The sequence below is a fragment of the Nomascus leucogenys genome, chromosome 6 (assembly GCF_006542625.1).
Source record: "Nomascus leucogenys isolate Asia chromosome 6, Asia_NLE_v1, whole genome shotgun sequence".
In the NCBI taxonomy this organism is placed as follows: domain Eukaryota; kingdom Metazoa; phylum Chordata; class Mammalia; order Primates; family Hylobatidae; genus Nomascus; species Nomascus leucogenys.
Window position 1 is genome coordinate 90,132,091 of NC_044386.1, and position 10,566 is coordinate 90,142,656.

The 10,566-nt window shown below is 46.0% G+C and overlaps 1 pseudogene; it reads left to right on the forward strand.

The window, feature by feature from the left end:
• Positions 1-9,730: 9,730 nt before the first annotated feature.
• On the forward strand, positions 9,731-10,203 carry LOC101179246 (annotated as a pseudogene).
• Positions 10,204-10,566: the final 363 nt, after the last annotated feature.

Here is a 10,566-nt window from a genome sequence, read left to right on the forward strand (position 1 = left end):
CCTGTAATCCCAGCACTTTGGGAGGCTGAGGTGGGCGGATCACAAGGTCAGGAGTTCAAGACCTTCCTGCCTAACACGGTGAAACCCCGTCTCTACTAAAATACAAAAAAAATTAGCCGGGAGTGGTGGCGGGCGCCTATAGTCCCAGCTACTCAGGAGGCTGAGGCAGGAGAATGGCATGAACCCGGGAGGCAGAGCTTGAAGTGAGCTAAGATCGCACCACTGCACTCCAGACTGGGCGACAGAGTGAGACTCCGTCTCAAAAAAAAAAAAAAAAAAGAAATAGATTTTTCTTCAAAAGTCACTCATGAGGAGAGCATATTGAAAATGGACATTTGAAAATGTTTCCATTGTTACATAAAATAACCATGTTTCTTTCCAAAACTCTTTTTTTTTTTTGAGAGAGAGAGTCTCACTCTGTCACCCAGACTGGAATGCAGTGGCACAATCTCGGCTCACTGCAACCTCCACCTCCCGGGTTCAACCCCTTCTCCTGCCTCAGCCTCCCCAGTAGCTGGGATTACAGGCATGCACCACCATGCCTGGCTAATTTTATTTGTATTTTTAGTAGAGACGGGGTTTCTCCATGTTGGTCAGGCTGGCCTCAAACTCCCGACCTCAGGTGATCCACCTGCCTCAACCTCCCAGAGTGCTGGGATTACAGGCGTGAGCCACCAAGCCCAGCCTTCTTTCCAAAACTATTGTAGCCTCCCATTTCTGGCAATAAGGACAACAAAATGACCTTAAAACTATCATGTTGGCCGGGCATGGTGGCTCATGCTTATAATCCCAGCACTTTGGGAGGCCGAGGCGGGTGGATCACCTGAGGTCAGGAGTTTGAAATCAGCCTGTCCAACACGGTGAAATCCCGTCAGTACTAAAAATACAAAAATTAGCTGGGTGTGGTGGTGGGCGCATGTAGTCCCAGCTACTTGGGAGGTTGAAGCGAGACAATCGCTTGAACCTGGGAGGTGGTGGTTGCAGTAAGCTGAGATCATGCCCCTGCACTCCAGCCTGGGCAACAGAGCGAGATTCCATCTCAAAAAAGAGAAAAAAAAAAAGAAAACTATCATGCTATAAAACATCTAGTGATGTCGAAAAGAATAATTATTGCTAATGCATAACAGAGTTTCTAAGAAAGTCAGGGCAATTCCCAGGGCCAAAACCAAAGAAGGAAATAAAGCCCAGAGCTGCCAGTGCAGTCACTGCAGCTTCCTGGTAGAGCCTGGAGACAGGAGACACCACCTTGGGGTGGTGCCTTGAGAAAAGGTACAAATAAAAATAAAAATTTCTATTTCCAATTATTTTCTTTCTAAAAAATACAACAAAATTAGCTTCTCTAATATTTAATATGTGGACTGATACCGGCGATCTCCTTTGCATTCTATTTGTCAGAGCCCCATGTCATGCCCTGTAAGTAGTAAATGCAATATTTTACAGACATATTTTATCAGGTATTTTATCAGAAAGCTGAGTCTTCTGTGAAAGAACGCCCTGGAAAACATCCACCCACCAGCAGAGACACCTGGGGAAGAGTATCAGTGTCAGCCTGTTCTTTTGATAGGGGAAAAGGAAAGGAAGTCTCCACTAAGGATTTTTGTTTTTTTTTTTTTTTGAGACAGGGTCCTGCTCTGTTGCCCAGGCTGGAGGGCAGTGGTGGAGTCACAGCTCACTGCAGACTTGCTCACTGCAGCCTTGCTCACTGCAGCCTTGACTTCTCAGGCTCAAGAGATCCTCCCACCTCAGCTTCCCGAGTGAGTGAGTAGCTGGGATCAAAGTGCTGGGATTACAGGCGTGAGTCACTGTGCCCGGCCGGTATTTCAATATTTCACTTAAACAATGTGAAGAGCAGAAGTTGAATATTATAGCAGCAAATCCTCTATACTAGCAAATGCTCAGTCCACTGATATGGAAACCACAGGTTCATCTAAATGATGGAGAAGCCTGTAGAATGATGTTTCCTTCAACAAGGCCTTACAGGATCCAGCAAGTCTTTGAAGTCATGCGTGCTCATCTTCCTGGCATCTGTCCTATGCACATAACACATCTGCAACTGACTGGTTCAGTTCAAACCTAAGGCTAGCAAATTCGGAGGACTAGTTAGTCTGTGTTTCTCATTCTGTAGCCACTTCTTAGCCTATTCTCATTCTACTTTACGTACAACTTCTACCCATTGCTAAACATTCTTCTCAAACTTTACTGCCAGGCACACATTTTTCTTTGGCCATTTCAGCCTATGGGCCTTTTTCCTTCCTGTAAACTTTCATCACATTTTCTCTGTCACTCACCTGATTTTTGATAATATTTGGTTTGAGATTGACTTCACTGGATCTTATTTCCCCTCCAAGTTACTTGCTGTCATCAGGAAGCATATTGAAATCCTAGGCATCTTTTATTTATTATTTTAGAAGCTGAGACCCACCTCTGTCCTTGGTATAGATGTTTAGTTATTATGTAACGATTATACTAATTATATAATTATATATACAATATAGACATATAATCATATATGTACATGATTATGGCATGTTTAAAGTTTTGAGGTGCAATGCCGTCCTAGCCAAGATTGGTTTCATTCTGAAGAAATTTGTTAATTATTGAGGAATAGAGGCAAGGAAGGTATAGAAGAACAGACTAAGATCATATCTAACCTGTACAATACAACTCACTCACTTCTTTCCTACATTAAGGTTAAATTTCCAAGAATCATATAGTACAGAATGACAGCATGCTGGTTATTGATTTGCCACTTCTTGTCTTCACACCCCCTCTTCACTTCCCCTGCTTGTGATACTGGTGCTGAATCCTAGAAACATTTCTCTTCACCTGATGACATAATGTTAAGCTTTGTCAGTGGAGGGTTCTGGAGGGATACCGCAGGAGAAAGGGGCTTCTCTTCCTGGTTCTCAGGTGCTTTCTTTTCTTCCTCCTCTGGTGGCTCCCCTGTGGTCAAGGGTGGGACTCACCCCTAGCAAGTTTCACTTTAATCCCACAGGCAGCTTCTGTCAAGTTCCACAAGTGTCCTGGCTGACTTCTCAGTACTCCCATACGCAGGTTCTCAACAAGATTTTCTAGCACCAGTGGATGCCTGCTTGCCTGCCACCCCAGTCTGTCACACCCTGCAACTCCCTCCGCCATTCATTGACAGCTATACCTTCTCTGTAAGGTCTCTGTCTCCGCATCGGGATGGAGACTCTCCAAGTTTGTCCCTTTCTCGGGTTCTCTGTTTCAGCCCTAGGGTGGGACCCTAAGGTACTCCCTCTATCTGCTAGTCCTGTGTTCTTTAGAGTTCACTTTACCCTTTCATAGCTAACTCCCTGATATTAGTTAATAATTTTTTTTTTTTTTTTTTTGAGATGGAGTCTTGCTCTGTCGCCTAGGCTGGTGCAATCTCGGCTCACTGCAAGCTCCGCCTCCCGGGTTCACGCCATTTTCCTGCCTCAGCGTCCCAAGTAGCTGGGACTACAGGCACCGCCACCATGCCCGGCTAATTTTTTTTTGTATTTTTAGTAGAGATAGGGTTTCACCGTGTTAGCCAGGATGGCCTCGATCTCCTGACCTCGTGATCCGCCCGCCTCGGCCTCCCAAAGTGGTGGGATTACAAGCTTGAGCCACCGCACCCGGCCAATTTTTTTTTTTTTTTCCAGATGGAGAATCACTCTGTCGCCCAGGCTGGAGTGCAATGGTGCGATCTCGGCTCACTGCAATCTCCGCCTCCAGGTTTCAAGCCATTCTCTTGCCTCAGCCTCTGAGTAGCTGGGGTTACAGTCACGCACCACCACGCCTGTCTAATTTTTGTATTTTTAGTAGAGACGAGGTTTCACCATGTTGGTCAGGCTGGTCTCGATCTCCTGACCTCGTGATTCTCCTGACCTCGTGATTCGCCTGCCTCGGCCTCCCAAAGTGCTGGGATTACAGGCGAAAGCCACCACTCCTGGCCCTAGTTAATAATTTTTTATGTTAAACTTCTGTTCCAAATACTGTGTGACTGCTGTCTCCTAACCGGACCCTGAAGGATACAGATAGAATCAAAAGGAACCATTTTCTACAATTCCATCACCTTATAGGTGAGGAGATTGAACCAGAGGGACAGGGAGAGGGACCAGAAAAGCAAATGTCTTGCCTGTCACACAGTGAGAGGTAGAGTTAGAGGTGGAAGTCATATCACCTAGTAGGCAATATCAGCAGTGGCTACACTATACGCACCTAGATCAATGGCTGGAATATAGGACGTGTTGCATAGAAATGTGTTGAGTGAGTGAGTTAATGAATTATGGCTCTGAGGGCAAGGCTTGGTTGGGGAAGTTCAGGGAGAGGAAGTATGAAGGTGTAGAGTCTTTCGTAATGATAAAGTAAGTTATCAGTGAGATAAGAAAACTATGCAGGAGAGACCAAGATCTCTTGGCAGATAATTTGCCGGTTACTTCTTAATGGAACAGACAAACCCAGCAGCTTGACTTCAGCCCATAGATGATCTGGTAATCATCATGGGGTTGATTTTTTTTTCTTTTCTTTTTTCTTTTTTTTTTTTTTTTTTTTGAGACAGTTTCACTCTTGCTGCCCAGGCTGGAGTGCAATGGCATGATCTCAGCTCACTGCAACCTCCGCCTCCTGGGTTCAAGTGATCCTCCTGTCTCAGCCTCCTGAGTAGCTGGGATTACAGGCTCCCGCCACCACACCTGGCTAATTTTTGTATTTTTAGTAGAGACGGAGTTTCACCATGTTAACCAGGGTGGTCTCAAACTCCTGACCTCAGGTAATCCACCCACCTCGGCCTCCCAAAGTGCTGGGATTACAGGCCTGAGCCACCATGCAATACCCCCAGTGACTTTTCAGATCACCCAGGCTGCCCAAATATTTACCAGATGGAGGCAGCTTCCCTGGAAGGGTTCCCAACCTAATTGGTTTGTGGCATCCAAGAGGAGGCAGCTCGGCCTGGCGTGGGCAACATGGTAAAACCCCATCTCTACTAAAAATACAAAAAATTAGCTGGGCGTGGTGGCAGGCACCTGTAATCCCAGCAACTCGGGAGGCTGAGGCAGGAAAATTGCTTGAACCCAGTGGGAGGAGGTTGCAGTGAGCCGAGATCACACCATTGCACTCTAGCCTGGGCGACAAGAGCGAAACTCTGTCGCAAAAAAAAAAAAAAAAGAGGCAGCTCTCTGTTGTGGCCAAAAATCAATGGCAATAAACAAGGCCCCTCCAGAATTGGCCCCATCTCCCACCCACTCTCTTGAGATCCCCACAACCCACAAAGCAGTGGTTTGGATTTTGTAATTAGCAGTTTGTCTTTAACAACGGTGGTTTTAGCATTGCAGGTGCCAATACAGTTTCTTTGAAGCATTGGCCAGGACCCAGGAGTTGCTCCTAATTTCTAATTAAGGCATGTTCAGATAGTAAGAGAAGAAAGACCAGCCTAGCATTTCAACTAGAACAGAGTGGTGTGATGGATTCAGCTTGGGCAAACTCCTTTTAGACAAATTGTTTTGACAAGTTCAAGAAAAAGGAGGGGATTCTAGGAGTAACAAGATCAAGTGGAAAGAACACTAGCCCTGAAGTCCAGCTCTCGGAGGTCAAGTTCCAGTTCTGCTATGAACTAACTGATTGTATGATCCTGGCCAACTCACTTCACTATTGGAGCATCAGTGCTCTCTTCTATGAAAGTTTCACCAAAACAATTTCTGGACCGCAGCAACATCTTAAGAGATCATGGGATTCAGGGCACATTTCCTCTTCATCCACTGCCACCTTCAAAAAACTGACTTCTGTATGTTTCAGAGTAAATGTTATTCTTTAAGAGTAAGGGTTTCACAGCCAGGTGCATTGCCTCACGCCTGTAATCCCAGCACTTTGGGAGGCTGAGGCGGATGGATCACCTGAGGTCAGGAGTTTAAGACCAGCCTGGCCAACATGGCAAAACCCTGTCTCTACTAAAAATACAAAAATTAGCCAGGCCTGGTGGCAGGTGCCTGTAATCCCAGCTACTCGGGAGGCTGAGGCAGGAGAATCACTTGAACCTGGGAGGCGGAGATTGCAGTGAGCTGAGATCACTCCACTGCACTCCAGCCTGGGCGACAGAGCAAGACTGCATCTCAAAAAAAAAAAAAAAAAAAAAAAAAAAAGTAAGGGTTTCACTTTGTGCCCATCTCGGAGCAAATGACCAAAAGTGTTTCTCTTATGCATGCATTTGTTCAGTTACTCTCTCTGAGCACCTTCCAGGAGTTGAAAGAAGTGCCTGAGTACTAATCCTTTTTCAGGCTCACACACTCAAACCCCTTTACATAGTTTTCCGACTCGGCGGCATACTCTTAACTCCTCCTTTTCTGTACTCATAGCAGTCAGCATCTGTTCAACTCATTTCCTAATCTATCCCATAAGCTCTCTTTCACTCTGGAGTTTAGCCGTTAAATTGTTACCTCATTTCTCAAAGGCATTTGCCATATCTCTAACCAGAAGTGAGATCTGAAGGGCAGAAACTGGACTCTGCACTTCCTACCTCCCACAGAATCTAATTCAGTGTCCTCCTCATGGGTAGTGCTCAATTAATGGTCCTTAATTGATGGGCCCATTAGCATTGTGGGTGTACAAAGGCATATAAGTGGACGTTCCTGTCCTCAGGAAAGATTCAGTGTAATTGAGGGAGACGGTGCGACCTGAAGAGTTAGGTGACAGTTGAAAGCAACATCACCAGGCCTGTGATTCATTGTCAATAAATGCAATAGGTCAGTGGTTCCCAACCTTTGGACCCTGGACCTCTTGCAAACTATGGGTTATGCTAAGCATCACAAATCCTTATATCTGTAAGATGACTCAGACATGTCTCAAATGGTAGTCTCCTCCCCCCTTATCTATGGTTTGGCTTTCCGACGTTTGTTACCCACAGTCAACCAAGTTTCGAAAATATAACATGGAAAATTCCAGAAATAACCAATTCATGAGTTTTCAAATGTGCACTGTCCCACTTTATCCAGCCTGGGATGTGGACCCTCCCTGTGTTCAGTGGATACACACTGCAGACGCTACCTGCTCGTTAGTCACTAGATAGCCATCTCTGTTATAAGACGACTGTCACGTATCACGGTGCTTGTGTTCAGGTGACTCTTATTTTACAGGATAACAAGGCCTTGAATAACGTTGTTCTTTTTTTTTTTTTTTTGTTTGAGTTGGAGTCTCGCTCTGTCACCCAGGCTGGAGTTCTGGAGTTCAGTGGCATGATCTCGGCTCACTGCAACCTCCGCCTCCCGGGTTCAAGCAATTCTCCTACCTCAGCCTCCAGAGCAGCTGGAATTACAGGCACGTGCCACCACACCCAGCTAATTTTTGTAATTTTAGTAGAGACCCCCGTCTCGAACTCCTGACCTTAAGTGCTCTGCCTGCCTCAGCCTCTCAACGTGCTGGGATTACAGGCATGAGCTACCGCGCCCAGCCTCTGTTACAACGTTGATTAAAAAAAAAAAAAAAAAAATGGATTTTTGGCTGGGGCCGACATCTGTGTGGAGTTTGCTTGTTCTCCTCCTTCTGCATGGGTTTCCTCCCACATCCCAAAGATATGCCCATGAGGTGAATTTGCATGTCTACCTCATCTCAGGATGAGTGAGTGTGAGATAATGACACCCTCTCCAAGGTGAGTTCCCACCTTGCACCCTGAGCTGCTGGGACAGGCTCCAGCTACCCATGACTCTGAACTGCAATAAGAAGGTAAATAATTATCTTACTTTCTTTTGATAATCTTTCTTAAAACATGCATAGCTCACATTTATTGTAAGGTTTAATATGAGTACTTTGGCATATATTTAGAAGTTTGGTGATAGTTTTGTCACCAGAAATATGCTAAGGGAACTTAACTATTGTTTGTATCATTAACCTATGGTAAAATTGATTTCCTTATATGTTGTTTCACTTAAAGTCCTAGTTTCTTTCTTTCTTTCTTTCTTTTTTTTAATTTGCGATGGAGTTTCGTTCTTGTTGCCCAGGCTGGAGTGCAGTGGCACAATCTCGGCTCACCACGACCTCCGCCTCCTGGGTTCAAGTGATTCTCCTGCCTCAGCCTCCCGAGCAGCTGGGATTACAGGCATGCACCACCATGCCTGTAATTTTGTATTTTTAGTAGAGATGGGGTTTCTCCATGTTGGCCAGGCTGGTCTCAAACTCCCAACATAGGTGATCCACCCGCCTCCGCCTCCCAAAGTGCTGGGATTACAGGCGTGAGCCACGGCACCCACCCTAAAGTCCTAGTTTCTTTCTTTTTTTTTTTTTGAGATGGAGTCTCGCTCTGTCGCCCAGGCTGGAGTGCAGTGGCACGATCTTAGCTCACTGCAAGCTCCGCTTCCCGGGTTCAGGCCGTTCTCCTGCCTCAGCCTCCCGAGTAGCTGGGACTACAGGTGCCTGCAACCATGCCTGGCTAATTTTTTGTATTTCTTTTTTAGTAGAGACTGGGTTTCACCGTGTTAGCCAGGACCGTCTCAATCTCCTGACCTCGTGATCCGCCTGCCTTGGCCTCCCAAAGTGCTGGGATTACAGGCATGAGCCACCGTGCCCGGCCTAAAGTCCTAGTTTCTGAGAACCTATTGATGATGTTAAGTGAGGACTTACTGTACTTAATGGCCCCAAAGCATAAAGAGTAGTGGTGCTGGCAATTTGGGTATGCCAAAGAGAAGCCATCAAGTGCTTCCTTTGAGCGAAAAGATAAAAGTTCTCCACTTAATAAGGAAAGAAAAGATATTGTATGATGAGGTTGTTTAGATCTATGATAAAGGCCAGGCACGGTGGCACACATCTGTAATCCCAGCATTTTGGGAGGCCAAAGCAGGCGGATCACTTGAGGCCAGGAGTTCGAGACTAGCCTGGCCAGCATGGGCAAAACCCTATCTCTACTAAAAATGCAAAAAAATTTAGCTGAGTGTGGTGGTGCATGCCTGTAATCCCAGCTGCTCAGGAGGCTGAGGCAGGAGAATTGTTTGAACCTGGGAGGCGGAGGTTGCAGTGAGCCCAGATTGTGCCACTTACCCCAGCCTGGGTGACAGATCAAGACTCTGTCTCAAAAAAAAAAAAGAACTATGATAAGGAGTTTGTACTAGTTTGGCTGTCACACCTCAAACTGCAAAAGTTACTGCCACAGTGTGTGGTAACGGCCTAGTTAAGATGGAAAAGGCATTAATTTTTGTGGGTGGAAGACATGTACAGAACATGTTTCAAATGATGGCAATTGGGTTTGGTATTATCCAAGGTTTCAGGCATCCATGAAGGGTCCTGGAATGTGTCTCCCACAGATAATGGGGGGACTATTGTACTTATTTTTCAAATATATGTTGTGATTGGCAAAATATATAGCCTCTTTTTTTTTGAGATGGAGACTTGCTCTCTCACCCAGACTGGAGTGCAGTGGTGCGATCTCGGCTCGCTGCAAGCTCCGCCTCCTGGGTTCACGCCATTCTCCTGCCTCAGCCTCTCCGAGTAGCTGGGAGTACAGGCGCCCGCCACCACGCCCGGCTAATTTTTTTGTATTTTTAGTAGAGACGGAGTTTCACCGTGGTCTCGATCTCCTGACTTCGTGATCCACCTGCCTTGGCCTCCCAAAGTGCTGGGATTACAAGCGTGAGCCACCGCGCCCGGCCGTATAGCCTCTTAAAAGCCTAGGATTACATGCTATCCTTTGTTAATCATAAACTTTTAAGACAGATGCTACTCTTCCTGTCCCAGGAGCTTTAAAGCTGTGGGTTATAATGCAGACATGGCCAATTCCATGAACCATACCACACACAACCAGTCTCCCAAATGGCAAAAAAAATGGCATCAATAAACCCTGATCACAAACATATGAATCTCTTAAGGGGGTGGACGGACTTCAAGTTCCTGAAGAACATGTGCTTCGAAGCACAACAAGAAGGGCCTGAAGAAGATGCAGGCCAGCAATGCCAAGACCGTGAGTACGAGAGCCAACACTATTGAAGCCCTCGTAAAACCCAAGGAGGTGAAGCCCAAGATCGTAAAGGGTGTCAGCTGCAAGCCCCATCAACTTGCCTGCAGTGCCCACCCCAAGCTTGGAAAGTGTGCTCATGCCCACATTGCCAGGAGTCTCAGGCTCTGCTGACCAAAGGCCAAGGCTCAAAACAAGGCTCAGACCATGGCTTCAGCTCCAGCCTCAGTCTGGCTCCAGCTCAGGCTCCCAAAGGTGCTCAGGCACCCATGAAGGCTCCCGAGTAGAGGCCTGTGTTTGCCAGAATGAGTACAGAAGGACTGGTGTGACCTCTGGGCTGCTGTCTGCTTGGGGCTGGTGCCCTCCTGTGCTATTTGCATTAATAAACGTGAGGCAGGAAAAATACATACATACATACATACATAGATGCTAAAAGAATAATTATGCAGGTTCTGTGAACATTTTTTGAAGTTAAAAACCATCATGCTCAAACAGAGTTTGTTCAAACCATTGGCATAGACGGCTAGAATTTAGAAAACAAAGTGAACACTTTAGCCTGGGTTGTTCAATAGATTTTTTTTTCCCTGCAAAAGATGGGATTTGAACTCAGCTTTGAATAATGATTAAGTTTTTAACAGCAAGGATATGTC